Consider the following 8122-nt stretch of genomic DNA (forward strand, 5'->3'; position numbering starts at 1 on the left):
TTGGGGTCTTCGAGCGGTTTCCACGATTGATGAACCTCGGAGTGCATTTACCTATCGGTCATCAACACTCGCAGGTTTGGCCGATTCTTGCCCGTTTCATGGGTTTTACTCACCGTTTTGGGGTCCTGGAGGGATGTCCATGGTTGTTGAACCCTAAGGTGCGGTTATGTGCAGGTCATCAACACTCGTCGTTTTGGTTGATTCTGGCCCATGTCATTTGCTATTGCTCACCATTTTGAGGTCCTGGAGCGATTTCCACGATTATTGATCCCCGAGGTGCGTTTGCGTGTAGGTCATCAACACTAGCAGTTTTGGCCGATTTTGGCGCGTTTCATGGGCTATTAGTGACCATCTCGGGTTCTTTGTGCGATTTCCACGGTTGATGAACCTTGAGGTGCATTTCCCTATCGGCCATTAACACTCGTAGGTTTGTCCGATTCTGGCCCGTTTCGTGGAATATTACTCACTATTTTGGGGTCCCGAATCGATTTCTTGGTTTATGAACCACAAGGTGCGCTTACGTTCATGACATTAACACTCGCCGTATTGGCTTATTCTGACCCGTTTCATGGATTATTACTCTCCGTTTTGGGGTCCCGGAGCGATTTTTATGGTTGCTGAACCCCAAGGTGCGCTTACATATCGTTCATCTACACTCACCATTTTGGCCGATTCTGACCAGCTTCATGGACTATTACTCACCGTTTTGGGGTAAGGAGCAATTACCATGGTTACTGAACCCCGTGGTGGGCTTACGTGCAGGTCATTAATACTCGCTATTTTGGCCGATTCTGGCCTGTTTTGTGGGCTATTAGTCATCGATTTGGGGTTCCGGAGCGATTTTTATGGTTACTGAACCCTAATGTGCGCTTACGTGCAGGTCCTCAACACTCGCCGTTTTGGCCGATTACGACCAGTTTCATAGACTATTACTCACATATCTGGGGTCCTGGAGCGATCTTTATGGTTACTGAACCCCAAGGTGCGCTTACGTGTCATGGTCATTAACACTCGCAATTTTGGCCGATTCTGGCCCATTTCATGGACTATTACTCACAATTTGGGGTCCTAGAGCGATTTTCACGATTGATGGTCCCAAGGGTGCACTTACATATCGTTCATCAACACTCGTCGTTTTGGCCGATTTTAGCCCGTTTCATTGGCTATTGCTGACCATTTTGGAGTCCCTGTGCGATTTCCATGGTTGTTGAACTAAAAGGTGCTATTACATGCAGGTCATCAACACTCGCTGTTTTGGCTAATTCGGACCGTCTCATGGGCTAGTGCTCACCATCTTGAGGTCCTGGAGCGATTTCCATGATTAATGATCCCCGAGGTGCGTTTACGTGTAGGTCATCAACACTAGCAGTTTTGGCCGACTTTGGCGCGTTTCGTGGACTATTACTCAGCATTTTGGGGTCTCCGAGTTATTTCGACGATTGATGAACCTCGGGGTGCATTTACCTATCGGTCATCAACACTCGCAGGTTTGGCCGATTCTGGCCCGTTTCATGGGCTATTACTCACCGTTTTGGGGTCCTGGAGCGATGTCCATGGTTGTTGAACCCTAAGGTGCGGTCATGTGCAGGTCATCAATACAAATCGTTTTGGTTGATTCTGGCCTGTGTCATTGGCTATTGCTCACCATTTTGAGGTCCTGGAGCGATTTCCACGATTATTGATCCCCGAGGTGCGTTTGCATGTAGGTCATTAACACTAGCAGTTTTGGCCGATTTTGGCGCGTTTCGTGGACTATTAGTCACCATTTCGGGTTCTCTATGCGATTTCCACGATTGATGAACCTTGGGGTGCATTTACCTATCGGTCATTAACACTCGTAGGTTTGTCCGATTCTGGCCCGTTTCGTGGAATATTACTCACTATTTTGGGGTCCCGAATCGATTTCTTGGTTTATGAACCACAAGGTGCGCTTACGTTCATGACATTAACACTCGTCGTATTGGCTTATTCTGACCCGTTTCATGGATTATTACTCTCCGTTTTGGGGTCCCGTAGCGATTTTTATGGCTGCTGAACCCCAAGGTGCGCTTACATATCGTTCATCTACACCCACCATTTGGCCGATTCTGACCAGCTTCATGGACTATTACTCACCGTTTTGGGGTAAGGAGCAATTACCATGGTTACTGAACCCCGAGGTGGGCTTACGTGCAGGTCATTAATACTCGCTATTTTGGCCGATTCTGGCCCGTTTCATGGGCTACTAGTCATCGATTTGGGGTTCCGGAGCGATTTTTATGGTTACTGAACCACAATGTGCGCTTACGTGTAGGTCCTGAACACTCGCCATTTTGGCCGATTCCGACAAGTTTCATGGACTATTACTCACCATATTGGGGTCCCGGGGCGATTTTTATGATTTCTAAGCCCCAAGGTGCGCTTACGTATGGTTCATCAACACTTGCCGTTTTGACTGATTCTAGACCGTTTCATGGGCTATTACTCACATATCTGGGGTCCCGGAGCGATCTTTATGGTTACTGAACCCCAAGGTGCGCTTACGTGTCATGATCATTAACACTCACAATTTTGGCCGATTCTGGCCCGTTTCATGGACTATTACTCACAGTTTGGGGTCCTAGAGCGATTTCCACGATTGACGGTCCCAAGGGTGCGCTTACATATCGTTCATCAACACTCGTCGTTTTGGCCGATTCTAGACCGTTTCATTGGCTATTACTGACCATTTTGTAGTCCCTGTGCGATTTCCATGGTTGTTGAACTAAAAGGTGCTGTTACGTGCAGGTCATCAACACTCGCTGTTTTGGCTAATTTGGACCGTCTCATGGGCTAGTGCTCACCATCTTGAGGTCCTGGAGCGATTTCCATGATTAATGATCCCCGAGGTGTGTTTACGTGTAGGTCATGAACACTAGCAGTTTTGGCCGACTTTGGCGCGTTTCGTGGACTATTACTCAGCATTTTGGGGTCTCCGAGCAATTTCGACGATTGATGAACCTCGGGGTGCATTTACCTATCGGTCATCAACACTCACAGGTTTGGCCGATTCTGGCCCGTTTCATGGGCTATTACTCACCGTTTTGGGGTCCTGGAGCGATGTCCATGGTTGTTGAACCCTAAGGTGTGCTTATGTGCATGGGTCGGCTACCGTGCCCCCGGGCCATGCCATAGTAGTAGCGAGGGTTATAAACCTGCGCTACTACTAAGTTGATAGTAGTAGCGCGGGCTTTTACCCCTCGCTACTACTAAGGAGTCTCAACTTTGCCCCTCGAGGACATGCCATAGTAGTAGCGAGCGGTAAAAACCCATGCTACTACTAAGTACTGGGTTTTTAACAGCTTTGAAATCCCCAATCCCCATCTCCTCGTCCAAATCACTCCTCTCCCTCGTCCCTCTTCCGCGATGTCTCCCTCAAATCCGGTGACCTCCTCTTCCACCGTAGCCCCTCCTTCCTCCTCCTCCTCCTCCGCTGTTGGAAGGAGAGGAAGATCCAACAGAGCTCCGTCCATGACGATGGCCAGATCTCTGATGGATGCAACCCATTTTCAAACCGGAACTAAAGGTCGCATTTTCAAACTCTACCACCCCCCCCTTGTGGATCAGCTTTTCAGTTTTGTAAAAAGCAAAAGAAAATGATAAAAACTTCAAAATTTAAAATCCTTCGAGATGTAGTTATGTTACTACGTCTACTAGTTAGGAAAATTGAAAAACATAAATTTGGACATGTTTTGCAAAAAATGTATGGAAAATGTAAAACGGCAATAACTTCTGCATACGATGTAAGAAAAAAACGTATAATATATCAAAATGTTCAGCACGAAAATCCGCATCTGATTTTGTCGGCCTACGACCCATTTGCAAATATTTAGAATCCTCAAATTCTAAAAAGAAAAAAGTTATGCTCAAATTTCAGTTTTTTTATTTTGGTCAAATCTAGTCAAACTGTGGTCAAACTACTTATTCAAGAAGTATTAGTGTTACTAAATAATTATTCAAGAATATTAGTGTTACTAAATAATTATTTCAGCTTTTTGAAATTTTGGTCAATTTTGGTCAAACTATGGTCAAACAATGGTCAAACTACTTATTCAAGAAATATTAGTGTTACTAAATAATTATTGTTTTTTAGAACAATAATTTCGAACTCAAACAGTGAAATGTGTGACTTCATGCTCAAGCTAAACTCCTGCGGGTTAATATGATTGACATCTTACTATTGTGAGGAAAACAACAAGTGCAGACTTGGAAATGAGGGAGAATAGAACCCGGAAGTTAAGCGTGCTCAGGCTGGAGTAGGGAGAGGATGGGTGACCGTCCGGGAAGTTAGATGATTTGGAACGATGATGGGTGATTAGAGATTAGAGATTAAATTGAGCAGCGATGAGGGGTGATTAGAGATTAGAGGTTAAAATAATTCAGAAATTTGAAAATTCGAGAAATTTTTTTGAAAAAAAAATCATTTTTTTCAAAGAACGGGTTAGTAGTAGCGCGGGTGGCACCCGCGCTACTACTACCTATTAGCTGTAGCGTCGTATTAGTAGCGTGGGCACCCGTGGTACTAATATACCTAAAACCCGCGGTACTACTAGGCTTTTCCCTAGTAGTGAATGGTTACTCTGTATATTAGAATAATACCTTCAATGGTCTTACACCTAAAATGAATGGTTTATTGAATCTCGATCGTAGTGATACACATGTTCATGCCAAAAGATATAAGATAGTAATGATAGTACCACCTACTTGTGGCACTGCCATTTGAGTCATATTGGTATAAAACGCACGAATAAGCTCCATGTTGATGGATCTTTGGACTCACTCGTTTTTTAAAAGTTTGAGACATGCGAACCATGTCTATTGGTATGTACGCATGAAGAAACTCCATGCAGATGGATCGTTTGGACTCACTTGATTTTGAATCACTTGAGACATGCAAATCATACCACACGGGCAAGATGACTAAAAAGCCTCATTTTCACTAAGATGAAACAAGAGAGCAACTTGGTGGAAGTAATACATATTGATGTGTGCAGTCCAATGAGTGCTGAGGAACGCAGTGGATATCATTATGTTCTTACTTCGCAGATGATTTGAGTAGATGCTAAGTATATTTAGTTGATGAAACACAAGTCTGAAATATTGAAAGGTTCAAGTAATTTCAGAGTGAAGTTGAAGATCGTCTTGACAAGAGGATAAAATGTCTATGATATGATCATAGAGATAAATATATGAGTTACGAGTTTGGTACACAATTAAGACATTGTTGAAATTGTTTCACGACTAATACCACCTGGAACACCATAGTGTAATAGTGTGTCCGGACATCATAGCTGCACCCTATTGGATATGGTGCATACCATGATGTCTCTTATCGAATTACCACTATCGTTTATGGGTTAGGCATTAGAGACAACCGCATTCACTTTAAATAGGGCACCATGTAATTCTGTTGAGATGACACCGTATGAACTATGGTTTAGAGAAACCTAAGCTGTCATTTCTTAGAAGTTTGGGGCTACGACGCTTATGTTAAAAGTTTTAGCCTGATAAGCTCAAACCCAAAGCGGATAAATGCATCTTCATAGGAAACTCAAAATAGTTGGGTATACCTCCTATTTCAGATCCGGAAGCAAAAGTGATTGTTTCTAGAAACGGGTCCTTTCTCGAGGAAAAGTTTCTCTCGAAAGAATTGAGTGGGAAGATGGTGGAGAATTGATGAGGTTATTGAACCGTCACTTCAACCAGTGTGGAGCAGGGCACAGGAAGTTGTTCCTGTGGCGCCTACACCAGTTGAAGTGGAAGCTGATGATAGTGATCATGAAGCTTCAGATCAAGTCACTACCAAACCTCATAGGTCGACAAGGACGCGTACTGCTTCAGAGTGGTACGGTAATCCTGTCTTGGAGGTCATGTTGCTTGACAACAATGAACCTACGAGCTATGGAGAAGCGACGGTGGTCCCGAATTTCGACAAATGGCTCGAGGCCATAAAATCCGAGAGAGGGTCCATGTATGAAAACAAAGTGTAGACTTTGGAAGAACTACTTAATGGTCGTAAGGCTGTTGGGTACAGATGGATTTTAAAAGGAATACGGACAATTATGGTAAGGGTCACCATTAAGAAAGCTCGACTTGTCACTAAGATGTTTTCCGACAAGTTCAATGAGTTGACTACGATGATACTTTCTCACTCGTAGCGATGCTAATAGTCTGTTGGAATTATATTAGCAGATACTGCATTATTTATGAAATCTTGCATATAGGATGTCAAAACATTGTTTCCTCGATGAGTTTCTTGAGGAAAGGTTGTATATGATACAACTAGAAGGTTTTGTCAATCCTATATGATGCTAACAAGTATGAAAACCTCCAGCAATCCTTCTAAGGACTGGATTAAGCATCTCGGAGTTGGAATATACACTTTGATGAGATGATCAAAGATTTTGGGTTTATACAAAGTTTGCGGGAAACTTGTATTTCCAAAGAAGTGAGTGGGAGCACTATAGAATTTCTGATGAGTATATGTTGTTGACATGTTGTTGATCGGAAAAGATGTAGAATTTCTGGAAAGCATATATGGTTGTTTGAAAGGTGTTTTCAACGAAAAACCTTGATTGAGCTACTTGAACATTGAGCATCAAGATCTATAAGGATAGATCCAAAACGCTTAATAGTACTTTCAAATGAATACATGTCATGACAAGATTTTGAAGGAATTCAAAATAAATCGGCAATGAAGGAGTTCTTGGCTGTGTTACAAGGTGTGAGTATTGAGTAAGACTCATGACCTGACCACGGCAGAGAAAAGAGAAAGGATGAAGGTCGTCCCCTGTGCTCTACAGTAAGCTGTGATGTGTACCGCACCTGAAGTGTGCCTTGCCATGAGTCAGTCAAGTGGTACAAGAGTGATCCAGGAATGGATCACTAGACAACGGTCAAAGTTATCCTTAGTGGACTAAGGAAATTTTTCTCGATTATGGAGGTGGTAAAAGAGTTCGTCGTAAAGAGTTACGTCGATGCAAACTTTGAAACTAATCTGGATGACTCTGAGTAGTAAACCAGATTCATATAGTAGAACATTTATTTGGAATAGTTCCAAATAGCGCGTGGTAGCTGCATCTACAAGATGACATAGATATTTGTAAAACACACACGGATCTGAAATTTTCAGACCCGTTGACTAATAACCTCTCTCACAAGTGAGATATGATCAAACCCCATGGGTGTTGGATTCATTACAATCACATAGTGATCTGAACTAGATTATTGACTCTAGTGCAAGTGGGAAACTGTTGGAAATATGCCCTAGAGGCAATAATAAAATGGTTATTATTGTATTTCCTTGTTCATGATAATTGTCTATTGTTCATGCTATAATTGTATTAATTGGAAACCGTAATACATGTGTGAATACATAGACCACAACATGTCCCTAGTGAGCCTCTAGTTGACTAGATCATTGATCAATAGATGGTTATGGTTTCCTGACCATGGACATTGGATGTCATTGATTACGGCATCACATCATTAGGAGAATGATGTGACGGACAAGACCCAATCCTAAGCATAGCACAAGATCGTGTAGTTCGTTTGCTAAAAGCTTTTCTAATGTCAAGTATCATTTCCTTATACCATGATATTGTGCAACTCCCGGATACCATGGGAATGCTTTGGGTGTACCAAACGTCACAATGTATCTGGGTGGCTATAAGGGTACACTACAGGTATCTCCGAAAGTGTCTGTTGGGTTGGCATGAATCGAGACTGGGATTTGTCACTCCGTATGACGGAGAGGTATCTCTGGGCCCACTTGGTCATGCATCATCATAATGAGCTCAATGTGACTAAGTATTTAGTCACGGGATCATGCATTACGGAACAAGTAAAGTGACTTGCCGGTAACGAGATTCAACGAGGTATTGGGATACCGACGATCGAATCTCGCGCAAGTAAAATACCAATTGACAAAGGGAATTGTATACGGGATTGATTGAATCCCCGACATTGTGGTCATCCGATGAGATCATCATGGAACATGTGGGAGCCAACATGGGTATCCAGATCCCACTGTTGGTTATTGGCCAGAGATATGTCTCGGTCATGTCAGCATGATTCCCAAGCCCGTAGGGTCTACACACTTAAG

This window comes from Triticum dicoccoides, chromosome 5B (assembly GCF_002162155.2).
Source record: "Triticum dicoccoides isolate Atlit2015 ecotype Zavitan chromosome 5B, WEW_v2.0, whole genome shotgun sequence".
In the NCBI taxonomy this organism is placed as follows: domain Eukaryota; kingdom Viridiplantae; phylum Streptophyta; class Magnoliopsida; order Poales; family Poaceae; genus Triticum; species Triticum dicoccoides.